The 26,696-nt window shown below is 41.5% G+C and overlaps 2 pseudogenes; one reads left to right on the forward strand and one right to left on the reverse strand.

The window, feature by feature from the left end:
* The first annotated feature begins 6,406 nt into the window (after nucleotides 1-6,406).
* On the forward strand, nucleotides 6,407-6,948 carry LOC118650995 (annotated as a pseudogene).
* Nucleotides 6,949-25,496: 18,548 nt separating this feature from the next.
* Nucleotides 25,497-26,484, reverse strand: LOC118652069 (annotated as a pseudogene).
* Nucleotides 26,485-26,696: the final 212 nt, after the last annotated feature.

Raw genomic sequence — 26,696 nt, forward strand, 5'->3', positions numbered from 1 at the left:
GGGGATCAGGCCTAAGCCAGCAGTCGGACATCCCTCTTGCAGTCTAGGACCCCTCGCTCCTTACTGCCTGCCTGCTCACTGCTCTTTACTGCTCAGCTCAGTGCTCCTTAGCACTGCCACAGAGGCAGGAGAGGCTCCCACCACCACCACTGTGCTCACCAGCCGTGAGCCAGGCTTCTGGCTAAGCAGCGCTCCCCCTGTGGGAGCACACTAACCACCAGGGGGCAGCTCCTGCATTGAGCATCTGCCCCCTGGTGGTCAGTGCGCATCATAGTGACTAGTTGTTCTGGTCTTTCTGCCGTAATGGTCACTTAGGCTTTTATTATATAGACTAGAGGCTCAGTGCACAAAATTCATGCACGGGAGGGGTCCCTCAGCCCAGCCTGCACCCTCTCACAATCCGGGACTGCTGGCTCATAACCGCTCACCTGCCTGCCTGCCTGATTGCCCCTAACCACTCTGCATGCCTGCCTGATTGCCCCTAACCCCTCTGTCTGCTGGCCTTATCGCCCCTAACCGCCCTCCCCTGCTGGCCTGATCGTCCCTAACTGCCAACCACCACCACCCCCGGCCATCCTGATCATCCCTAACCGCCTCTGCCTCGACCCCCGCCACCGTGGCTCTCTCCTGAAGGAGGACCGGATGACTGGAAGATGTCTGGTCTATCTGGTCTAATTAATGCCAGAAGCTAATTCCAGCATGTCATAAATGCAAGAAGTTTCATCAAAAGGTTGATGAAACCTTGAGGATTGCCTGCTGGAAATGGCTAAGGGCATTTCCCCACACCTAAAGATTTGCATAGATGATTGCTTGCTGCCAGACAGCTGAGGGCATTTCAATCTACATATTATTGCCTCCTACTGGCCAAACACCTGAACAGCTGTAGGCAGTTCCCCCAATCTGACAATGGATTCTGTATACTAAACCTTGCCTTTGATATGTATATCTACCTTGCTTTAGGACAATTTATGTTAATAAAAAGCAAGGGGTCCAGAGAGACAGAAGAACTTGGTTCCTTTAGCTAAGTCTTCTCTGGCCCCCCAAAATGCCTTCCAAAATTATGTTTCACCTCTAGACTCTTTATTCATTTACAGAAGCCACTTCTCCAGATTCCTGAAACCCTTCTAGATGCTGAGAAACACACACCAGCAAATTAGCATATTACCCTTTTATTAGTATAGAAATAATAATTTACTATTATAACACACATATACACACACTTTTGGTTCTGTTTCTCTGGAGAACCCTGACTGACACAGATCTAAAAAATGTTCAATAGGACTAGCACACATGAAGTATATGTTTGGGAATGAGAGAAGTGGAGGGAAAGAGATGAAATTGGAGAATTAAGCAGAAATTCATATACTGAACACTTTATCCCAAAGAAAATGAGAATCCATGAGATTTTTAAGCATAGTCAGATTTGCATTTGAGAAAGAACATGTTGGCTGTTGTGTGAGGAGTAGATTGGAGGGGGCAAGACAAGTCAAGCAGCCCGGGTAAGAGGCTGTTACAATATTCCAGGCAATAGTTTATCTCCATAGCACCCACATCAAGGCATTTTGAAGCTCCTCATGGCCTTTATCCCTCCCACCTTGAAGCATAGATATTTGTGCACATTTTCTCTCTTCTTCTAGAATAGGCTCCTTAAGGATGGGAACTAAGTCTCATCTTTATTTGCTTCACATAGCCTAATAATATTAGCAAGCACTTAATACTTAACATGTGCCCATCATGCTGTACACATACTGTCTAATCCTCACAATAACCATACAAGATAGCTATTATCCCCATTTAGAATGAGGACATATTCAGTATTTTCCCAGGCTCACACAGCTGGTAAATAGTGGAGTTTGGATTCCCACTCCAGTTTGCCCCACCCCCAGATCTCATGCTCCCACTGAAAGAACAAAGCAGAACTGACTATCCCCATACTTATAGAGCTGGGTCTTCAGCCTGACCCCCCTCCCAGGGAGTGACCACAGGAATGCCAGAAATGTCCTAACTCCCCCAACCACTGCCTGAGTGGACCAATGAAGCTCAAGGAATGCAGCTAAGGTCCTAACAAGGCTATACCATAAAATGTTCCCTATGCGTCGCTGTTGACCAATCAGGACGTAGTGAGGGATGGCTCAAACCTTAGAATGTGTTGGTAACTTCCTGACCACTGTGCTGTAAGAGCCTGCTGAAAGACCCTGACCAAAGTGACCAGTCTCTATAACCCACGTCACTTACCTAAGCCCACCCAAATGACTAGCCCTATAACCTTTGTTCTCCTGGGGATCTCTCTCTCTCTCTCTCTCTCTCTCTCTCTCTCTCTCTCTCTCCTCACCACTGCGTCGGTAAAGAGGCTGGGAGCCAACCCCGGGTTTGAATAAAGACTCTTTGTTTATTGCATTGGAAGAGGCTCCCTAATGGTTGATTCTTGGGGACACCGAACTCTGGGCATAACACCACTATACCATATTCTCCCTGGATAGTGCCTGCAATAAACTCATATTCAGTTGAGTTGCAAGATGTCAGAGTCCAATCTTATTAAAGTATGGATTTTTTCTTTTGATGTATGCCTACCTATAGATGTTACCCATGTTTCAGGGTTGCTGGGTTTTGGTTGTTTTTTTTTTTTTTAATTTCCTAAAGTACTCCAGAGCAGAGGCTTTTTTATTCTCACATGAATGTGAAGGTGCATCTCAGGCACTTTCTATATAATAGTGTCAGCAGTGAAGTGACTTGACTGGTGAGGTCGAGAGAAGTAGAAGAAGAGGATGCTGGAGCCGAAAAGGAGAGCCACGGCTGGCAGGGGCGTCAGCGGCAGGCAGGCTCGGGTGCAATTCGAGGAAACAGTAGAGGCTGGCATCACTCTCCGCTCTATCCATAATGCGACTGAGCCGCAGCCCCGGGGTTTTGAGAAACAAGAATCAGCAGAATTTTGCAATTTTAATAGAATGTATAAGCAACTAGAAGTTTCAGGGAAGCCTTCACTTCATTACCTCAGCAGTTGTATCCTGACCTTTTGGCTGCTCTTTGTACAAAAACGCTTTTATGTGTTTTCACTTAAGTAGAATTAACATTTTCCCCTTCGTGGCATGAACTCGTGGTAAATGAATGCTTTAATAGATGGCAAGCAGTTTTTCAATGTCACATTTCTGTAACAGTGTTATGGAACAAAACTAATTGTTGTCTGTATTGGAGGCAATTCTATTCACAGCGAGATAAATTGGATTTCTGAACTGTGATTTCCATTGTGTTACCTCTATGTATCATGAAAGCTATCCTGACGTGCACAGCGGTCAGACTACTTACTTATACAGTGAGGTCCAGCTTTATGCTGAATCCATCATCTCTCCCTTCCCCAGGGAGGACAGAAGCACAACGGAAGCATAATTGTAAACCAGCATCTAATAGAACAGGTTCATGAGGATACACTACTCTAAATGTCAGTATGAACATTCAAAGACTAAAGAACATAATCCATTCCTTAAGAGGATTAGACATCACTGTGAATTTTCCAGTTTATCACTGTGGAGTTTGTGTATATGTGAGGCTCTCTCTGTCTCTCTCGCTTGCTTTTTTAAATAATACTTTTTAGATATATGCATACATATAACTATTTCAGGATTCAAACCACCATCAATAAAAAACAAGCCTGTCTTTCAATTTGTAAATTTAGATGCCACTGATCTCAACTTTTAATATGTTGGGCATTTTCAGTCTCTATTAAAAAGATTTGCTAAGTGCATAAGTAGAGCAAAAATATTATGGGAGACAAGATGGAAAGTGTGGATGTTCCTACTGTTGTGATTGAAAGGCAAAGCTGAGGCAGTAAAACTTAAGACCACAGACCTAGAGACAGTCCTCCTGGGTTCAAATCTTGTCTCACCACTGTTGTGAGGAATTACTTAACCTGACTCTGCCTCAATTTTCTTATCTGTAAAATGGAGATCACAACAGTGGTGACTGCCATCTTACCGATAAATACTTTTACACAGTATATTTCTAGTAGATTGTCATGAAGGTCAGAGTTAACAACACACAAAAGTTCCTGGCATACAATAAACACCGGTCAGGGCACATACTTAGGTTACAGGTTCGATCCCCAATCGGGGCATGTATGGGAGGCAACTTTCACATCGATGTCTCTCTCTCTCTTTCTCTCCCTCCCTCCCTCTCTAAAAATTATTAAAGAATACATCCTCATGTGAGGATTTTTTAAAAACCATAGTAAGATATGACTGTACTCTGGCCAGATTTGCAAAAAAAAATGTTTAATCACATTATCAAGCACTGGCTAGGATGTGGAATAACAGAAACAGTTCTATCTGCTGGTAGGAGTGTAAACTGGTAGATTCACTTTGACATCACGTAGTGAGGCTGAAGGTGTGTGTTAGCTCCACTCCTAGACAAACTAGAGAACTGCCTACCCATGGGAACCAAGTATGAGAGTGTGCAGAGCACCACTGTTTTCTAGGGGAGAAAAGCAGAACTAACTCAATGGTCATCAATAGAGGACTGGATAAATCAATTATGCTATTTCAAATCATGGAATTCTTTGCTGTTGTGAATTACAGCTATATGCAACAAAGTGGATGAATCTTAGAAGCAAGTTTTATATCAAACAACTCGCCAAAGAATACTTATATTATGATTCCATTACTATAAAGGTCAAAAACATGTAAATAGAATAATATATTGTTTGTGGAGACAGATACATGTAGTAAAACTATAAAGAAAAGTAAGGACATAAGAAACTCAAAATTCATTACACACACAGAGTAATTCATATTACTCTGAATGTGGAGAGAAGAGGTTGGGACAGGAGGGACACACAGGGGACTTCAAAGGTAATGAGAAAGTACAAGTTCTTTAGCAGGGTCATGAATTCCTGGGAATTTATTGTATTGTCATTCTTCAGCACTTAATCACATTTCATATATACTCTTTTGTAGCTGTAATATTTAATTTATAAATGTTTAAAGAAAAGACAAATAAAAGACAGAAAATGTTTATTACATATTTAAAACAAAGGATTAAAGGTATAAAATAAAAGTATCCCCTATCAATTACTAAGAGACAAAAAACACAATAGAAAATGAGCAAAGAATATGAACATGCAGGTCACACAATAAGAAATACAATTGGCCAATAAGTATATGAAAAGCCATTCAACTTCACTAGGCATAATAATGCAAATGAATCAGAAGTGTATTTCACCCGTCAGATTGTAACTATTTTTTTTAACGTGATGCTATCAGGATTAGTAAGGGTATAAAGAATGAACTGACAAAGTCCTCTAGTAAGCAATTTGATATTATCTACCAAAATTTAAGATGCAAATATGCTTTCACCCAGCAATTCCATATCTAGGGATCTATCTGATAGAAATACAAACACATTTGGTCAAGTTTTATGTCAAATGTTTATTGTAGCATTATTTGTAATAATGGTAAATTAGAAACCACTTAAATGCCCATCAATAAGTAGTTAAATTGGAACACAACTGCATTTTATCATTTTGAAATGTTTTCAGCTGCAAGTAGAAATTGTGCCTTAAATAAATAGGGCCTCATTTTTATCACATACCAGTAACTAAAGCAGTGGTTCTCAACCTTGGCTGCATATTAGAATCACCTGGGAATCTTTTTAAAATTCTGATTTCTGGGCCTCATCCTCCGGAAATTCTGTTTCTTTGTTACGGGGTGGGGCCACAACATTAGTAACAAAGACAATTTCCGGAGGATGAGGCCCAGAAATCAGGATTTTAAAAAGATTCCCAGGTGATTCTAATGTGCAGCCAAGACTGAGAACCACTGAACTAAAGTCTGGATAAAACGAGGGCCAGTGTTGGTTCAGCTGTTCCACGTTGTCATCAAGGACCCAGGGTCTGTTTATCCTTCTGCTCCTTTATCATGGATTATTGTTCTCAGCCATTCACTCTCTGCAGTGTAACCTTGCAGCGTGCTAGAATGGATTGATGTTGGACTTGGACTTGCAATATGCATTAGCCGATTGAATGTATGTGGAAGGAACTGTGTGTACTAGTTCTAAGCCAAGGTCTTAAGAGATATCTCACGCACTACTGTGATCCCTCATAAGAAGAACTTGGAAGCCACTGACACAGAAGACTGAGGAAATGCATAGAATAGACTTGAGCCGAAACTCACAGCTTGGAGCCAAGTCCAGCAGAGCCAGAGATGACTGGCACACTTTTGAGCAAGAAAATAAATGTTTATTGTTGTGATGCACTGAGATTTCAAGGTTTGTTAGAAAGAAAAATTGACTAATATACTTTGCATGTTGACTTCCCATCCTTATGCCTATAGCCTTATGGTCTCAAAGTGGTTACAAGCTCCAAAAATCAGTACATTGTAATTGTCTTAAAAGGCAGAAAGTTGGGGCAGATGCCGCCGCCCCGAAGCCGCCCGTGACCAGCCATGGTGAACCCCACCGTGTACTTCGACATTGCCACCGACGGCGAGCCCCTGGGCCGCGTCTCCTTCGAGCTGTTTGCAAAGTTCCAAAGACGGCAGAAAACTTCCGTGCTCTGAGCACTGGGGAGAAGGGATTTGGGTACAAAGGTTCCTGCTTTCACAGAATTATGCCGGGATTTATGTGCCAGGGTGGTGACTTCACACGCCATAATGGCACAGGCGGCAAGTTCATCTATGGGGAGAAATTTGAGGATGAGAACTTCATGCTGAAACATACAGGTCCTGGCATCTTGTCCATGGCAAATGCTGGACCGAACACAAACGGCTCCCAGTGTTTCATCTGCACGGCCAAGATGGAGTGGTTGGATGGCAAGCATGTGGTCTTCGGCCGGGTGAAGGAAGGCATAGATATTGTGACAGCCATGGAGCGCTTTGGGTCCAGGAATGGCAAGACCAGCAAGAAGCTCACCATTGCTGACTGTGGGCAACTCTAATAAATTTGACTTGTGTTTTATCTTAACCACCAGACCATTCCTTCTGTAGCTCAGGAGAGCACCCCTTCACCCCGATTTGCTTGGAATGTTCCATAATCTTTGTGCTCTTGCCAGTTTATTGGGTTCCATAATTTCCCTACCCTTTCCCAGTCTAGCTGGATTTCAGAGTTAAGTTTATGATTATGAAATAAAAACTTAACAGTCGTCTGTCAAAAAAAAAAAGGCAGAAAGTTGGGGATGTGAGGAGAGCAACCAAGGTACAGGAAAGCTTCCTTGTGACTCTTTTTTATCAAGGAATAAAGAGATTTCCCAGAAGCCTTTCTGAGAACTTTTGTAACCTAAACCAAGGTTCAACTGCCTGCCACCACAAAAGCCAACCTCGTGACACAGGTGCTGGTTTAAAAAAAAAAAGGAAAGAGGTTTGTTCACATGTCAACCACCTGAGAAGATGGGGGACTCTTGTCCAAAGCCCATCTCCCCACCTTAGTGCAGGCAGAGGTTTTTTTATAAAGAGGGAGAGAGAGCCCAGCCGGCGTGGCTCGTGGTTGAGTTTGTTGGCAATGTGAGAAGCACACTGAAATCTATATTGTGTAGAGGAAATGCTTTTAAAATGCATTTAAATTTATAAACTTCCACTCTACTATCTCATCCCTGAGAGGCTGGCATTTCCTTGAGCTCCATACCTACATCCATCACTTCCACATTTAAACTCCTCATCTTCCCCCAGCAAACCTACCTTGCTTATCTTAGCCGGTAAAACATCATCAGCCACACCCAAACCAGAAACAGGCACCAGCCCTCTCTCCTCTCAACCTACCCCTCTACAGTGAGTCACTGTTGGACCAATTCTACCTACCAAGCACCTTCCAAATGCAATTCTGTAAGCTCCATGCTCCATGTCACTGTCTTAGTTCAGATTCTATCGTTGCTCCTTCCTCCCACCAATAGCTCTCTATGTAGGATCTCTGCTCCAGTCTCATCAGCCTCTAGCTGCTCATCTTTCCACTGTTGTCAAATGACCTTTCTAAAATGGTCCTTTGATTATGCTGCATTAAAATTCCTCAGGGCTATCATTGACCAACACAAAGTTCAAACCCTTTTTAACATGGTATACAAAGTACGTGATGATCTGTCCCTACCAGCATTTTCAGTTTCCTCTCCTGTGATTCCCCCATACAAATCCTATCCTAGCCACATTCGTCAACTCATGAATGCCCCACACGCCTTCTCTGGGCCACATGCTGTACACAGTAAGCACTAAAGATACAACAGTGAACAGGAAGACACGGCCCCGGCCCACCTGGAACGTAGAGTGCCCTGGCAGGTCATTGAAGATAGCATGGTCTCTTGGGCCTCTGTACCTTGCCACTTGCTGCCTCACCTGCCCCCAGTCCTGGCTTGTCAGAACCACAACCTCACTGGCCCAGCCATTGGCCAGCTGAATGGCCCTGAGCAAATCACTTCACCTCTCTGAGCTTCAGTCCTTCTGACTAGGTAGCCCACATCATCTCTATAATTTCTTCTGACTTTTGCAAGTTATAAATCTTAAAGAATAACTTTAAATTTTAAAACTAGACAAGAGTCTTCATACATGTCTCAGCAAGTAGTGATGTTTAAACAACTATAAGCAGCACTATTAACATGTCCAAACTGCCAAGTTTTCTTCTACAACAAAAGAAAGGATTTACATTCCAAGAAAAATATGCCCTCCATTGACTTAAGCTCCAACACCCTATTGCAGGTGTAGTTGTATTTAGCTACGGTATTTTGTAATTTAGAAAGCACTAAAAATGCTTCTGTCCTTCCTGTAACTGTAGATGTACTACTTCTCCATGAAGTCATGATATAAGTGCATTCCCTGAATTTCAAGGAAAGGAGAGGTGACCTCACCTCTGAAAGGCTGTTTCTTTTGCATCTAACAAAAAGGAAGTGGGCCTTGGGCATGTTTTTCCTGGACACCCAGGACCCAAATTTATACCATTGAATTACAAATAAATCTACTAGAACAGGATCACACGGTGCCAATGCTGTCTTAAGACCAAAATAAAGCTAGCTTTGATGTATTTTTAACCTAGCTTCATAATTTAACTTTCAGAGAAAAATCTTTATTTTGAGGTGGAACCGAATTGTGAAACTCACATCTAATTAATCAAATCATGAACAGTTTTTATTTTAATTCTTTCACTGGACTTGTAAAGGAAAAATGTTCTTATCAGAAAACTTTTAAAAACCAATTACTATGGTACTGCTGTCAATTTCCTAGTTTTGATATTGAACTGGGGTTATATAAGAAGTTACTTTGATAGCTGAGGGAAGCTGGATGAAGGGTACATGTGACTCTCTGTACTATTTTTATAACTCCCTATGAGTTCATAATTATTTTAAAATAAAAAATCAGAGGCCATCTCATAAATTATTGAATCTAGTCAGTGACCCCCAGTAGCTCACAAGAAAAAGAGGCAACTAGATAGGATGCTCCTCCTGCTGGAAGCACAGAGCACCAGCCATGAAGGCGTTTCACCAAAGGCAAATGCGCGTGTAATCAACCCTCCAACCACTGACCAATTTATAGGCAATACAAAGAGCAGGGGGCTGTGTTAAGAGACCTCGCAAGGATGCTCTCAGCAAGACTATGAAAACTCTACTGAACAAATTGTTTCACTTCTCAAACAAATAAACTGCAAAGAGACACAGAGGAAGAGGGACAGAGACAGAGGCAAATGGATAGAGAAGAATCTGTAGATAAAAAGAGGATTAAATATATACAGGTTTTCCAAAAGAATGTATACTCACTTTAACAGCTGGTTTCTATTCCATTTTGAAAATGAAATATATTTCTAATGAACACTGCCTTAATAAATTATTCAAAGTGTGTATACATTTTGAGGGGACACCCTGTATACATGCCAACTATAATGCAAGGACCTTGTTTAGATCTTGATTCGAACAAACTGTATGACTGAAAAAGTCCTATAACATTTAAGAGATAATTGGAATTTTAACACTCATTGGCTATATTAAATATTAAAGAAGTAACTTTATAATAAATAAATAATTTAACCTAAATTATATATATATGGAGCCTGCAGTCCCTCCATTCATTATCAGAATTAGTTGTCATTAGACATAATAATGAACCAAAGCACTGGCCTGCAGGAAATACCGGGCCGCTGTGAGGGAAAGAAAAAAGGAGGGTTGAGAATTAGACACTGGTTTAAATTTGTCCTCCTTTTCAAGTGAGAGTCCACAGCCCTTCAGTTGACATATTAAACACTGCTTGGCAAAGGTAAACACTAGATCCGTTTCTTCGGCCTGGGTGGTTCCTCACCCGGAGTGACGAATGTCTGCCTCGGAAACACGGCTGCATTAGCCTGAGACGTGGAGGAGAACCTTTGAGTACTGCACTTGTTCTTAAGTGTTTGTTATCTGGACAAACGACCACTTCCACCTACTTTTCCTGCAGTTTTCTCAGCAAACAGAGGAGTGTTTTTCAGAGAAGAGCTGACTAAATTTTAATTTTAGAAGTCCTGATATGTCAAGTGTGTTTTCATCTTTGCTCTGGAATTGCTCAGCAAAACTTCATTGAGATCTGCCTCTTTCAGGAATATTTGTCTTTATTATATTTAATGTCCTTTGAAATTTGAGAGTAGAGTTCATAGTGTTTTAAACATAGTTCTCAGAAAACAGCTGAGATTTTATAAACACACCAAGCCTCCCCAAGGGTGGACTGAATTGGGGTGTTTGCCCTAATCCTTCCATTTTAGGGGACTGCTCAACTGAAAAAAAAAAATAACTGAAGATCCCTTGGGAGGACAGCAAAAAAGAAAAAAGGAGGTGTCTCCTATAGTTGGTTTTTTAAGAAGAGCTATACTGATATGTATAGAATTCATGGGTTTGCATATAAGCCCAGATATCAGTGTCTGCCTGCCACCCATCACCCATTGTAAAGTGACTTCCTTCCGGCATATTTTCCTTTGATCAGCCCCTGCATGGAACTCAAGCTGCAGCTGCTTCTCTGCACCAAGGCAGACTGTTGTTCACTGCCAGCCACGGCCTGGAACCCTGGGACCGGGACCCCACCTGCTGCCTCAACACAGCACCATTTCCCTTTGCTACCCACTCCTTTATTTCCTCACATCATCCCTAAACCTAGTACAGAGAGACTATGAGATTTTGCTCAAAGGATTGTTTTCAGCAAAGCAAACCATCAGCAATTAAACATTAAATATCCTGTTCTTAAAAGGCTTTTACACATGGCTGATGTGGCTCAGTAGTTGAGTGTAGACCCAGGAACCAAGAGGTCCCTGGTTGATGCCTGATCGGGGCATATGCCCAGGTTGCAGGCTCAATTCCTAGTGCGGGGGAGGGGGGCGGGGAGTGCAGAAGACAGCCAATCGATGACTTTCTCTCTCATCAATGTTTCTATCTATCTCTCTCCCATCCTCTCACTCTAAAAATCAATAAAATATTTTTAAAAGCCTTTTAGCCACTCCACTTAAATCCATTTATACACAAAATAAGTACTGATCATCTAAAATATGCCAAATACTCTGCTAAGCTTTAATCCTGACCAATATAACCTCTGAATGTTATATTGGTCAGGGTTAAACTGCAGACAACAGAAACCATACCAGCTAGTTTAAGCAGAGAGTGATTTAAAACGGAATTTAGATGCTCTATTTAAAAAGTCATTGAAAAACACAGGAGGAGATGCTTCCCGGCTGAACAAGGCAGCCACAGGAGTGTGCTGCTCAGATCTCTCTTGAGAAACTGCTCCAAGGAACGGTAGTTGGCTGACAGCCTCCAGCTGCCACGGTCAGTGTCCTCTGCAGCATGGACACAAGGCCACGCATTCCAGGGCCGGAGCACAGCAGGGTTCTAGACCATGCTGCTCCTGCCTGGTGCCAGGTGCCTCTAACAAAGTGTTTGCTCAGAGCATCCCATCAGCCTGGCCAACATTTTCTCAGACCCACACTGCAATCTAGGGCTCTTCCGACCCAGTTCTCCTTCCTTCCCTCCAGATGTCAGATCCCCATCATGGTCTGAAGCTCTCTCCGCCCACACCTGCTGCCTCCCTCTTGGCATTTCCCCACCCCCCAAAAATCTCTTGCACATCTAATTCCATTTTCACATCTGCTTCCTAAATGACCTGAACTGACTCACTCCGTTGTTGCCTCCAAGAACAACTCCCGGAACAATACGATGAAACCGGCGCACCAAAGAGGAAGTTAGGGACTTGGGTAGCCATCATCTCAATGGCTGGATCCTACCTGAGCCACCACGACCTACTTCTCAACACCCACAGTTTGGAAGAGACACTGAGGTCTCTACCACAGCTGCCTTGAGCGGAAACAACATCCACAAGACCATGCTTGCCAGGAAAAAATAACGGAAGCAACAGAAGTGTGCCCTCCTCCTCACAGTGTCCATGCTGGGCACCTCGGGTCACATGGTAACTTGGTGGCCTACGGTCAATGTTCAATCTCTTTTAAGGTCCATTAGCAAGCCAGAAGGTCATTATCAAGGGAATGGTTTCCTGGAAAGGAGGCAGAGCTTTGCTCAAAAACCTGAAGGCCTGCACTAGTGTTTGTCTATAGGGCCCTGCCACAGACACTGCCAAAGCCACTAGATGAGCAGGACTGTTACGTTTATCTTTCTCTTATTGGTTTGAGATATTCTGTGTATGTTCTGGAAATTCAGCCTATGTCAGGTATATAGAGTGGATATTATCTTCTACCAGGTTGTGGATTGTCTATTCATGTTAATTGTACCCCTTTTAATAAACAGAAGTTATTTTTAAAGTAGTTGAATTTATCAGGCTTTATCTTTGTCTCTTGTTTTAAAAGTCTTTCCTTTTTTGTCACTTCACTCCCACCCAACACCCACCCCCTCCAGAGCTGTCATAGAGATAATCTCCAATAGGTTCTTGAAGTTGTAAGCTTTCACCTTTAACATTTCAGTCTTTAATCTTTCTAGAGTTGATTTTTGTGTATAGTATGAGTAGTAATCTTTTATTTTGCTATAAAACAGCCAATTTTCCCAGCACTTGTTATTGAATGCCCCATTTTTCACCACTGTTCTGAAATATACCTTCCTATTATATCTTTTCATATATGGACGGATCTGTTTCTGGACTCTCCATTCTGTTGCATTGACCTGTTTATCTGCACCAATACCACACTGTCTAAAAACTATACACTGTACAATAAGTTTTACAGGAGTGTCAGTTCCCCAACATATTGCTCTTCAGGAATGCATTGGCCATTCTTGGCTCTTTGCTTCTCAATTTTAATTTTATAGTAAGATTTTCAAGGTTCACAAAAACTTCTTTAAGGATTTTTACCAGAATTTTATTGAATCTATTGATCAATTTGGGGACAAATTACTTCTTAATGCTATTGAGTATTCCTATCATTGAAAATGATATGACTCTCCATTTTTTAAATGTCTTTCAATAAAGTTTTATGATTCTCTCCATGAAGATTCCACATATCTTTGGTGTGATTTATTCCTAGATACCTTTTATTTTGCTAACTATCCTATATAATAAAAGCCCAGTGACCATTACAGCATAACAATCAGATAACCAATGACCAGACCACCAGACTGACAGCACTGACCCAGACCTTGCTGTCAGCGCCCTGACAGCCCCAAATCCCATTCACCCGCACCCCTGACCCTGACAGGAAAGAGGAGGGAGCTGGATTCCTGCACCCCAGACCCTGACAGCAGGGAGGCGGGAGCCCCATTCCTCACGAAATCAGCCTTGGTGAACTTGCTGTTGGAGCCCTGACAGCTCCAAATCCCGTTCACCTGCACCCCAGACTCTGACAGCAGAGAGGAGGGAGCCCCATTCCTCGAAGAATCATTCATTGTTCCTTATAACCCATACTTGTGCCTTAAATATAACTGTCACATAAAAGTTGAAGTCTGCACATCGATTAAGAGTGTCAAGTATTTATTTAAATATATCTATCAAGGGCATGATTGTACAAATATTCAAATTTCTAAAAAATATTACAATCATGATGAAGTATAGGACTTCATTGACTCCAGGTATGTGAGACCTCCTGAGGCTGTTTGGAGACTTTTTGCAATGCGAATGCATGACCAATCTCATGAATCACAAGATTAGCTATTCATTTGCCAAATGATCAGAATTTGTATTTTCATACCGATGATTTTGCTGAAGTTATAGATAAGGCTAAAAGGCATAACTCTACTTTGATGGCTTGGTTCTTATTGAATAGAGAAGATTCCAATGCACGTAATTATTATTATTGGGAGATTCCACCACATTATGTGTTTAATAATTCTTTGCAACTATACATAGATATAGGCATTGCCCCTTTATCTCTGGTGGCCACGATTTTTGTCTGAAAGCTGCCCTGATGGAATTTATCTTCCCTGAGCAATGAAGCCTCAAAAAGGGACCTATACTAACAGTTGTTTCTTTATCAATTAAAGTATACAAATAACCACTTCAAAATGTCTTAAGCTGAAATAGTATCCTGTTTTCAATTCATCTATCAAGCTCATTGTGAACATGACCCTACTAACCTTACTTGAAAATGGCTGCCATAGCTGATTAAATGAAATTGTTAAAAGATAGTTGACTGAAATTGAAATCGGATATTGGAGAGCTTCCTTTTAATCATGCATCTTTCAAGATGGCATGCAGTGGGTGTGGGACTTAGCAGAACTGACACAATAAAGTGGAGGTGGAAAGTGTGCTGTGGAACAAAGTCTCAGTTCAGTGAGTTGGCAGCTATGTGACCTTGGGAATGTTAATTAATCTCCTTTTTTCTAGATTTCTTCATCTATGAAATGGGAATTAAAAGATATACCTCAAGCCCTGGCAGGGTAGTTCAGTTAGTCATCCCAATTCGCCAAGGTTGTGGGTTCAATCCCAGATCAGGACACATACAAGAATCAGTCAATGAATGCATGAGTAGGTGGAACAACAAATCAATGATTCTCTTTCCCTCCCTCCCTGCCCTTTCTCTCTAAAATCAATTAAAAAAAAAAAAAAGTCTACCTCAAAATTTGGTGTCAGGACTAAATTAATTAAAGTATGTAAATAAAAATGGGCATTCAATAAATAAACATTCTCTTCACATTTTCTCCCAGTCTAAGAGAAAGATCCTTTTTGGGGGGGTGGGAGGGGTTGTTTGTTGTTAATCTTCACCTGAGGACATTTCTTCCACTGATTTTTAGACAAAATGGAAGGGGGGGGGAGGGGAGAGAAACATCCACATGAGAGAGACACATCGACCGACTGCCTCTGGCACATGGGCCAGAGATTGAACCCGCAACCCAGGTACATGGCCTTGACGGAGAATTTAACCCGAGACCAACTGAGCAACACCAGCCAGAGCAGAAAGATCCTTCTTGAAAGCAATGATACCATTGTACTACTGTCTGTGAAATGAAAATCCAGCACTTTTTTTTTGGAGGGATCAACCTTCCAACAATAGACCAACTCCATCTTTACCAGTCTTTAGTGAATTAAGTCCCGGCTATGCCTTAGCAGAAGAGAACCAAGTTAAAATACAACAAAGTCTTACTATGGCCATAGAACTGAACTATAAACTGAAACTTGTGTTACCAAGTCTTAAGTTAAAAAAACATTACTGGTATTCCTCAGTATTAAAAAATACTCCACACCTTTTTGAATTGTTAAAGTTAAAAAATTGCCTAAAACCTTGGAGAATTTTAAAGCTGAATTCAGATGTTAGAGAGCAGCACCTGCTGGCAAACTGTGATACTGCAGCCCACCGGGTCATTGAAGGAAATGGACAGTGATGGCCCTGAAAATCCCACTGGTCAGAAGCAGTCCTACATTCATATAGAGCAGTGGTTCTCAACCTTCCTAATGCCGCGACCCTTTAATATAGTTCCTTATGTTGTGGTGACCCCCAATTTCAGTGTTACAAATTGAACATAATTAAAGCATAGTGATTAATCACAAAAACAATATGTAATTATATATGTGCTTTCCAATGGTCTTAGGCGACCCCTGTGAAAGGGTTGTTCGACCCCCAAAGGGGTCGCGACCCACAGGTTGAGAACCGCTGATATAGAGGGAGCAATCCTCTCTACCATCCCTCGGCCAGCCCCCAGTCACCAAGACCTGTGCATTTGCCTCCTCAAAAGCTCTTAGCGTCTTCCTCATTTTACTCCCAGGCTCCCAAGTGATTTCCCAGATTCCAGTCCATTCTCTACATGGCAGCATGGGCTCCTTTTTATACAGCTCCGTTACGATCATTTCACTCCCTGTCCAGCAGTTTCTCATTAAAGAGGTAAATCTTTTCCTATAGAATCGCCAGAGTCTTCTCTTTCTTCACCATAGTTGTCCTTCTTCCCTCCCAGCATCATCTGTCTGCACAGCCTCCCTCCATTCATTGCTCCAGCCACACTGCAACCCATGAACTCAGAAAGTGACTCTCAAAAAGCAAAAACAAAGATGTGCTAGCTCTTAAAAACACAATACACTACCAAACGTGAACGTTCTGACCTTGGTGAGTGCTTTGGCTAAAAAACGTCTCTCTGACCTCAGCATCCGAAAATAATAATCAAAACCTAACCATGCATTCAAGTGAGTTATATCTAAGCCATTTTCCATTCTGCCAAATATGTATTGTAGCTGTTACTTTATCCCTCATTCAACACTTCCCCCAAGTGGACATCGCCACCCATCGTGTCCAGCCCCAAAACAGCTGCCTTCGTTTGAGCAGGCAATGCCAAAGAAGTAAGCCACTAGATAAATAAATACATCTGTGCTTCCTCTGGAATCTGCTCATTCTTTCATATAAACATGTTCAGTGGGATAGAACAGGTCCGTGGGCTCCAGGACAAAAGGAAATCTGTCAAGCAGATGTAGCTTTTGTGTAGTTGATTATTCCTTAAAAGTTTCAAATAAAACTAACAGAAGGCAGGGGGCCAGGGTGGAGGGGTAATTTTCTTTAGCCTGTTTAGTGATTTCTCTACATTTTTATGTGGCGATAGCCTGGTTCAACTTCCACGTGCAATGGATTCCTCACAAACATTCAGTGACTTGGATATTTTTATAGATTGCAAGGTCTGTATTAAAAATTCTATACAAAATGCATTTATTCCTGCCAAAATACATGACTTTCTTCTTCTGTTTATTACTTTTGTGGCTGACAAAAAAAAAAGTGGCTTTTCCTACTTAATCTCTGTTCCCTGTGTCATATTGGCTCCAAAATAATTATATTTTATGCTACAACTTCTCCCATTTTCTTCCCAGCCAGATGTGATTTCAGGCAGAGAATTTAGAAAAATCCATTTACTTCTGGTTTTGTTTTTATTTATTTGAGCATATATTTTTAAATGCAATTTTAATGTAATCATTTTACTTCTTATTTTTAAAATTTTTATGAAACCTACAGAATTGGGTTTTTTGTTTTGGGTGTGTTTTTTTCCATATACACATCTTTATATTTACATATTAGGTAAAGGCACAGGTGGGCAGGGGCATGGGGCTCTCCGTGTCCCCACCTCCACTTCTGCTCGCCCACACACAGAAGCAGCAGGAGTTAGATGTGCCAGCTTAGGGGGAGAGGCTTAGGCAGAGCCCTGCTCCTCAAGGATGGTAGCCCTTGAGCCTTAGAAATGTTCCTTCAGGGAAAATGGGTGGGGTTTGAATGAGGTGAGTGGGGCATGGCTGTCCCTGAGTCCCTACTCAGTATCCCCTACCCCCCCACTATCCCTCAGGAGATCACAGGGCGGCCAGAGCCCTTCTGTTCCAGAACCACCAGAGACTGGGATAGCTGGGGGAGAGGAAGGCAGAGAAGCTGAGGGGAATTTGCTTTGGGGCCACCTGAGCCCCACAGGTCCTAGGAGGGGGGGTGGGAGGAACTTTGGCCTGTCTAAAGCAAGGGAAGGTGGCCAGGCTTGCCCTGTGCCCCAACCTGGACTGCCAGGGTCAGGGCTGGGCACAGTGTCCATTTTCTTTTCTATTTTTCTTTTTATTTTTCTGCTCCAAAGCCTTTATTTTTTTATTTTTTTTTTATTTCCTTGTTTAAAGTATTACAAATAGCAGTACATATATCTCCTTTCCCCCCCACCCATTGACCTTCCCCCGGCCTCCCCTACCCCCCAGCACATGCTCTTACCCCACCCCACCCCCAGTGTCTTGTGTTCATTGGTTATGCTTATATACATGCATATAAGTCCTTCGATTGATCTCTTACCCCCTCCCCAACACTTCCCAGCATTCCCACTATAATTTGACAGTCTGTTCGATGCTTCTCTGCCTCTGTATCTATCTTTTTGTTCATTAGGTTATAATTTTCTTTATTATCCATAAATGAGTGAGATCATGTGATATTTTTCTTTCACTGCCTGGCTTATTTCACTTAGCATAATGCTCTCCAGTTCCATCCATGCTGCAGCAAATGGTAAGAATTCCTTCTGTTTTTACAGCAGCATAGTATTCCATTGCGTAGATGTACCATAGTTTTCTAATCCACTCACTGCTGATGGGCATTTAGGCTGTTTCCAAATCTTAGCTATTGTAAATTGTGCTGCTATGAACATAGGGGTGCCTATGTCCTTTCTGATTGGTGTTTCTGTTTTCTTGGGATATTTTCTTAGAAGTGGTATCACTGGGTCAAATGGCAGTTCCATTTTTAAATTTCTGAGGAAATGCCATACTGTTTTCCACAGTGGCTGCACCAGTCTGCATTCCCACCAGCAGTGAAGGAGGGTTTCTTTTTCTCCGCATTCTCTCCAGCACTTGTCATTTGTTGATTTGTTGATGATAGCCATTCTGACAGGTGTGAGATGGTACCTCATTGTAATTTTGATTTGCATCTCTTGGACGATTAGTGACTTTGAGCATGTTTTCATATGTCTCTTGGCTTTCTGAATGTCCTCTTTGGAAAAGTGTCTATTTAGGTCCTTTGTCCATTTTTTTATTGGGTTGTTTATCTTCCTTTTGTTAAGTTGTATGAGTTCCCTGTAAATGTTGGAGATTAAGCCCTTCTCAGAGATATCATTGGCAAATATGTTCTCCCATGCAGTAGGATTTCTTGTTGTTTTGTTGATGGTTTCTTTTGCTGTACAGAAGCTTTTTATTTTGATGTAGTCCCATTTATTTATCTTCTCCTTAGTCTCTCTTGCCCTAGGATCTGTGTCTGTAAAGATATTGCTACGACATGTGTCTGCAATTTTACTGCCTATGGAGTCTTGTAGGGTTTTTATGGTTTCCCGTCTTACATTCAAGTCCTTTAGCCATTTTGAGTTTGTTTTTGTGTATGGTGTAAGTTGGTGATCTAGTTTCATTTTTTTGCATGTATCTGACCAAATTTCCCAACACCATTTATTAAAGAGACTGTTTTGACTCCATTGTATGCTCTAGCCTCCTTTGTCAAATATTAATTGTGTATAATGGGTTGGGTCAATTGCTGGGTCCTCTATTCTGTTCCATTGGTCTATATGTCTGTTCTTGTGCCAGTACCAGGCAGTTTTGAGAACCGTGGCTTGGTTATATAGTTTGATGTCTGGTATTGTGATCCCTCCAACTTTGTTCTTCTTTCTCAGGACAGCTGTGGCTATTCGGGGTCTTTTTTATTTCAGATGAATTTTTGGAGAGTTTGTTCTAAATCTTTGAAATATGCCATTGGTATTTTAATAGGTATTGCATTGAATCTATAGATTGCTTTGGGTAGTATAGGCATTTTGATGATGTTGATTCTACCAATCCATGAACATGGGATGTTCTTCCATTTGTTTACATCTTCCTCTATCTCTTTTTTCAATGTCCTGTAGTTTTCCAAGTACAGGTCTTTTATGTCCTTGGTTAAGTTTATTCCTAGGTATCTTAGTTTTTTGGTGCAATGGTAAATGGGATTGTTTTTTCATTTTTCTTTCTGTGAGTTCATTATTGGTGCATAAAAAGGCCATAGATTTCTGGGCGTTAATTTTGTATCCTGCTACATTGACAAATTCATTTATTAGGTCTACTAGTTTTTTGATGGAGTCTTTGGGGTTTTCTATGTATAGTGTCATGTCATCTGCAAATAAGGATAGTTTTACTTCTTCTTTTCCAGTTTGGATGCCTTTTCTTTCTTCTTCTTGTCTGATCGCTATGGCTAGTACTTCTAATACTACGTCAAACAAGAGTGGTAAAAGTGGGCATCCTTGTCTTGTTCCTGTTCTTAGGGGAAATGGATTTAGTTTTTGCCCATTGAGTATGATGCTGGCTGTACGTTTGTCATATAGGGCTTTTATTATGTTGAGGTATGATTCCTCTATTCCCACTTTGCTGAGAGTTTTTATCAAGAAAGGGTGTTGGATTTTGTCAAATGCTTTTTCTGCATCAATTGATATGATTATGTGATTTTTGTCTCTCAGTTTGTTTATGTGATGTATCACATTTATTGTTTTGCGGATATTGTACCATCCTTGCATTCCTGGATAAATCCCACTTGGTCATAGTGTATGATCTTTCTAATGTATTTCTGAATCCTATTTGCTAGAATTTTGTTGAGGATTTTAGCATCTATGTTCATCAAGGATATTGGCCTGTAGTTTTCTTTTTTTGTGGTGTCTTTATCTGGTTTTGGAATTAAGGTAATGCTGGCTTCATAGAAAGAGCTTGGAAGTGTGCCTTCCTCTTGAATTTTTTGGAATAGTCTGAGTAGGATAGGTTTTAGTTCTTCTTTGAATGCTTGGAAGAACTCCCCTGTAAAGCCGTCTGGACCAGGGCTTTTGTTTGCTGAAAGAGTTTTGAACACTGTTTCAATTTCTTTGGTAGTTATCAGCCTATTCAGGTTTTTTTATTCTTCTTGGTTGAGTTTTGGGAGCTTGTATTTTTCTAAGAATATGTCCATTTTGTCTAGGTTGTCCTTTTTGTTGGCATAGAGTTGTTCATAGTATTTTTTCATAATTGTTTGTATTTATGTGGAATCGGTTGTTATTTCACCTCTTTCATTTCTGATTTTTTTATTTGGGTCCTCTCTCTTTGCTTCTTGGTGAGCCTGGCTAGAGGTTCATCAATCTTGTTTATCCTTTCAAAGAACCAGCCCTTGGTTTTGTTGATCTTTTGTATTGTTTTTTGTTGTTGTTGTTTTTTTGTCTCTATTTCATTTATCTCTGCTCTGATCTTTACTATTTCCTTCCTTCTGCTTATGCTGGGCTTTTTTTGTTGCTCACTTTCTAACTCTTTGAGTTGTAAGATTAGGTAATTTATTACCATTATTTCTTGTTTTTTGTGGTAGGCTTATAGAGCTATGAACTTCCCTCTCAAGACTGCTTTCACTGTGTCCCATAGATTTTGTATTGTTGTGTTTTCATTGTCATTTGTTGCCATGATGCTTTTTATTTCTTCTTTGATCTCTCTGATAACCCAGTCATTGTTTAATAGCATGCTATTTACTTCCATGTGTTTGATTTTTTATTGTTTTTATTGTAGTTGATTTCTAGTTTTATGCCATTGTTATCTGAGAAGATGCTTGATATGATTTCTATCCTCTTGAATTTGAAGAGACTTTGTCTGTGCCCTAATATGTGGTCTATCTTTGAAAATGTCCCATGTGCACTTGAGAAGATTTATATTCTGTGGCTTTGGGGTGAAATGTTCTGAAGATGTCAACTAATTCCATCTGATCTAGTGAGTCATTTAGGATTGATATTTCTTTGCTGAGTTTTTGTTTAGAGGATTTGTTCAATGGTGATAGTGGGGTATTAAAGTCCCCTACTATGACTGTATTGCTGTCAATCTCTCCCTTAATATCCTCCAGAAGTTTTTTTATGTATTTGGGTGTGCCTGCATTGAGTGCATATATGTTTACCAGAGTTATATTTTCTTGTTAGATGGCTCCCTTTAGTATTATAAAGTGGCCTTCCTGATCTCTTGTTATGTCCTTCACTTTGAGATCTAATTTGTCAGATATAAGTATTGCTACCCCAGCTTTTTTTCATTTCCATTCGCCTGAAAAACCTTTTTCCATCCCTTCACCATCACTCTGTGTGAGTCCTTTTTTCTGAGGTGGATTTCCTGTAGACAGCAGATATGCGGGTCATGTTTTCTTATCCACTCAGCTACCTTATGTCTTTTGATTGGGGCATTTAATCGATTTACATTTAAAGTTATTATTATAGGTACTTGTTTGGTGCCATTTGTATTCTTTATGCCTGTGTTCCTTCTTCGTTTCCTATATCTTCTTTTAACAGCAGACCCTTTAGCATTTCTTGCATTGCTGGTTTGGTGGTAATAAACTCTCTTAGTCCTTTTTTGTCTGTGAAGCTCCTGATTTCACCCTCAATTTTGATTGATATAGCCTTGCTGGGTACAGTATTCTTGGATTCAGACCTTTCCTTTGTATGATTTTGTATATTTCATTCCATTCCCTTCTCACCTGATGTGTTTCTGTTGAGAAATCAGTCACCAGTCTGATGGGGGATCCTTTGTAGGTAACTTTCTGTCTCTCTCTGGCCGCTTTTAAGATTCTTACTTTGTCGTTGGTGTTTGCCAGTTTAATTATAATGTGCCTTGGCGTTGGTCTTTTGGGGTTGATTTTGTTTGGGACTCTGTGAGCTTCTTGGATTTGTGTGAGTTTTTTCTCCCCTATACCAGGGAAGTTTTCTGTCATTATTTCTTCAAACAGGTTTTCTATTCCTTGCTCAGTTTCCTCTCCTTCTGGCACCCCTTTTATGCAGATGTTGTTTCATTTTGTGTTGTCCCAAAGTTCCAGTGGTTCTCAACCTTCCTAATGTCGCAACCCTTTAATACAGTTCCTCACGTTGTGGTGACCCCTATCCATAAAATTATTTTTGTTGCTACTTCATAACTGTAATTTTGCTACTATTATGAATCATAATGTAAATGCCTGATATGCAGGATGTATTTTCAAGGGTCGTGACCCACAGATTGAGAACCACTGCTTAGTCTCTCCTCCTGTTTTTTAAGTTTTTTTTTCTAGATGCTGCTCTGCTTGGGTATTTTTTCCTACCTTGTCTTCTAGCTCACTGATTCAGTTCTCTGCTTCTTCTAGTCTACTGTTGATGCTTTCTATTGAGTTCCTTATAGCAGCAATGTCATTTTTCATTTCTTCTTGGTTCTTCCTCATTTCCCCTTGATTCTTACACATATTGTTGAATTTGTCTTCCATTCTTTTCAGCGACCTTATGACCATTTCTCTGAATTCTTTCTCTGACATATTGCTTATCTCCATTTCATTTACTTCCTTTTCTGGTGATGCCTCCTTTTCTTTCATATGTGGGCTGTTTTTTTGTCTCCCCATGATCTCTCTTCTCCAGGTTTCTGGTTTTGTAGCTCTCTCTCTCTCCTGCATTGATTTAAAGGCAAAAAATCCAACACAACAAGGCACAATGCACAAGGCCCTGAACACAAATGTATTCAAGATACTAATAACCCCAAATAACGGTGACCACCAGAGAAAAGAGAATTAAGGGATAAGAAGAAGAAGGAAAAAAGGAGTGCAAAAATGATATTGAGAAAAGGAAAAAAAGTAAGAGAGAAAAAAAAGAGAGTAAAAAAGAAGGGGGCGATTATTTATATGGGGAGACTACTCCAATAGAACAACCACTAATCCCAAAAAATGCAAACAACAAACACCCATAGATGAATGCAAACTACAAACAACAACTAATAGCAAGCGAGGAGAGGAAAAACAGAAGCAAAAAATAAACAGAAACAAAACAACAAAAAAAGAGAAACAATCTCACCAACAAGCATAAAAACAAACAATAAAACCAATCTAATCAACAATCAAGCAAGCAACAATAGGACAGAGTGAAAGCAAGCAAAATAAAATATAAAAACCTATAACAAAACAAAAAAACAAGAACACAATAACAAAAACAGAAAAGAAAAAAAAGGAAGAGAGAAAAAAGAAGAAAAATTTAAATAGTGAAGAATGAGAAGAGAGAGTTGTGTATGGACTTAGAGCAGGGGATCAGAAATTAGATATATAAGTAGGATGATTTTTTTAACAGGGAGTAAAAAGAAGGAATAGGTAAAATCTAAAGCAGGAATAGGGTAAGAGAAGCAGAACAACAAAATGGGAAAAGTGAGGAAGAGAGTCTTGGCATAAAGGTAAAGTTGAGATAGAGTAAAATGATGCTAAAGGAAAAATGAAAATAGAATGTAGAACACTAATTCTAAAATAAAATTAAAATAAAATAAAATGATACTTTTTTAAAAAGGTAAAATAGTAGTAGTAATAATACTGATTAAAAACAAAAATATAATAATTAAAAAGGTAAAATCAAGTGAGGAAAAAAGAAAAAAATAGTTTCTTAAGTAAAAGATAAAAAAATAAAAATGCGCAGTAGTGAAAGTCATTCACTTCCTCTTTTGTCACGCCTGTTTCCTGTAGGTAGTCAGGACAGTATTGAGGTTCCCTGCATTCCACTGCTCCTCTGTATTATAAGCCAGAGTCCTGATTTTCAAGCAGGCATTATTTCTTTGTTTCTTAGATTCCTTTATTTGTATTTACACAAGGGTCAATTTGTGATTCAACCCCTGGGTGGCAGTGTTTCTGGATTGACCTCTGGAGCTATAAGTCCTCTCTAGCCAGTATTTAGCTTTTGTTTTCCCTGTCGCACTTAATTACTGGTTTGGGAAAATAGACTGCCCCAGAGCTGGTTCTCCGATAGTCACTCCCAGCTCAGATCCCCAGGTTCCACAGAAACAACTCCTCCTGCAGTCTCCCAGAGTGTCCCCAATTGGGTGATCCTATGTACGGGGTTTAGTAATTCAAAGCAAGGATTTAAAGAGAAAAAAAGAGCCAGAGTACGTGCGCAAACTTGCGACTTTTACCCTCTGAGACTGTGCGCGCGTCTTTTTCCCATGGCAGTAAGCAGCCGGTTTACTGGTAAAATTTCAGAGTGCTTTTTTTGCGCCCAGACCCACAAAAAAAGTTCCCTTCTGCCAGCAGCCCTGCGATTCTCCTTCCACATTCGTGGATCACGCTAGCCTCAATGGCAGCGGGTTATGTGGGGCATAGACTTCCCCCAACCTCTAGATCCCGTTCACACGTTTCTCTCTCCTGCCTGGGTCACAAACCCCCACCTTTTCCCAGGAGAAATCTGACCTTTCCTTGAGAAAGTGCAGAGCTCCTCCCAGTCTGCATATTCGAGCTGCTAGAGATCTGGTGTCCCTGGGCTCACAGCTGTTCCCTGGGTGTTGTTGTTGTAGATTCCCGGGATGTATAGGTTTCCGATAACAGCCAGTCTCCCCTTCAAGATGGCGCAGTCTCCAAGGCAGAGTTGGTCGCTCCTGGAGAGACTTCAGCAGCAGTGGAGGCTGCCCTGGTCAGGGGATCCCAGTCCAGCAGTCCCCACAGTCCCTTGGAGTATAGCTGTCCCTCACCCACAAATATACACTCCCCCTACATCCACACGTTCTCCTTTTGTTCTCTCCCTCTCACACTATCTTGCAGTCTGCCTTCCCGTCGGCAGCCATCTTCCTTCCCTCCTGCTTGGAAGCTTTTAGGTTAGTGTCCATTTTCTAACAGTGCAGCAGGGGAAGGGCAGACAGGAAGCAAGGCCAAGCCCCAGGGAGCAGAGGCATCTGTTCAGGTTAGGTGGCCTCCAGCATCCCAGTCTGGAAGCAGGTTATCTCCTGAAATATGAGCTCCTTCAGCCACTCCTTGGGTAGATCATCCAGCTCCATGTCAAAGGTGAAAGGTTCCTGGCCACTGGCTCATCTGTTGGGTCGTAGTACTGCTCCAGGTAGGGGTGAGCCAGGGCCTCTTCCAATGTGATCTGTTTATTAGGGTTAAAGGTCAACATCTGGTCCAGAAGGTCAAGGGCTTTGAAGTCTGACTTGGGGAATAGCTTGACCCAGGCCACCTTGGTCTTGGAAGGCAGAGGCTGTAGGTAGTTTTGGGATTTCATGTTGATGATACAATTCAGGTCCTCTGGGGATAGGGAGCCCAGGATACCCAGAATGTGATTGAGCTGGTTCCGGTAGTGCTTGCCAGGGAAGATGGGCTGGTTGGAGAGCATTTCAGCCAGAAGGCAGCCCACGGACCAGATGTCGATGGCCTTGGTGTAGCCCTTGGAATTAAGCATGATCTCTAGGGCCCAGTACCAGCGTGTGGCCATGTAGTCTGTCAGGAAGCCAGTGTGGTGATGCTCAGGATTGGCAATCCAGGCCAGGCTAAAATCTCAGATCTTAAGGTCACAGGTGATGTTGATGAGCAGGTTGGAGGGCTTTAAATCCCGGTGGAGCACAGTGGTTGAGTGGCTATACTTGAGGCCCTGTAGGATCTGGTAGAAGAAGTAGCAGAGGTGGTCACTGCTCAGCTGCTGGCTTTTGAGCAACCTGTACAGGTCTGTCTCCATCAGGTCCTGCACAATGTAGACATCCCTCATGGCATCCAGGGTAGGTGCCTGAAGAATGTCTCAGATGCTAATGACATTCTCATGGCAGAAGCGCAGCAAGATCTGAATTTCCCACAGCACTGGCAGTAGGTCTGATGCACGAAAGGGCTGATTTTCTTGATGGCCACACATGTCTTGCGTAAGTGGTCCTAAGCTGAGATGACCATGCCCTATGCACCCTGGCCAACTGCGAATAGCATGGGCCCACATCAAACAGCTGCCCTGGCCCACCCTCTCAGCTCCCTGGGGCTCCCCACCCCTGCCCCCCTGAGCCACACTGCTGCCATCTTCACCCCTCCCTCCAGCTGCCCCAGAATTGGTTTATTAACCAACTAGAGGTCTGGTGCACAAATTTGTGCACCAGTGGGTGCCGCAACCTTTTGAGCAGCCAACC

The sequence above is a fragment of the Myotis myotis genome, unplaced genomic scaffold (genome assembly GCF_014108235.1).
Source record: "Myotis myotis isolate mMyoMyo1 unplaced genomic scaffold, mMyoMyo1.p scaffold_m19_p_3, whole genome shotgun sequence".
Classification (NCBI taxonomy): Eukaryota; Metazoa; Chordata; class Mammalia; order Chiroptera; family Vespertilionidae; genus Myotis; species Myotis myotis.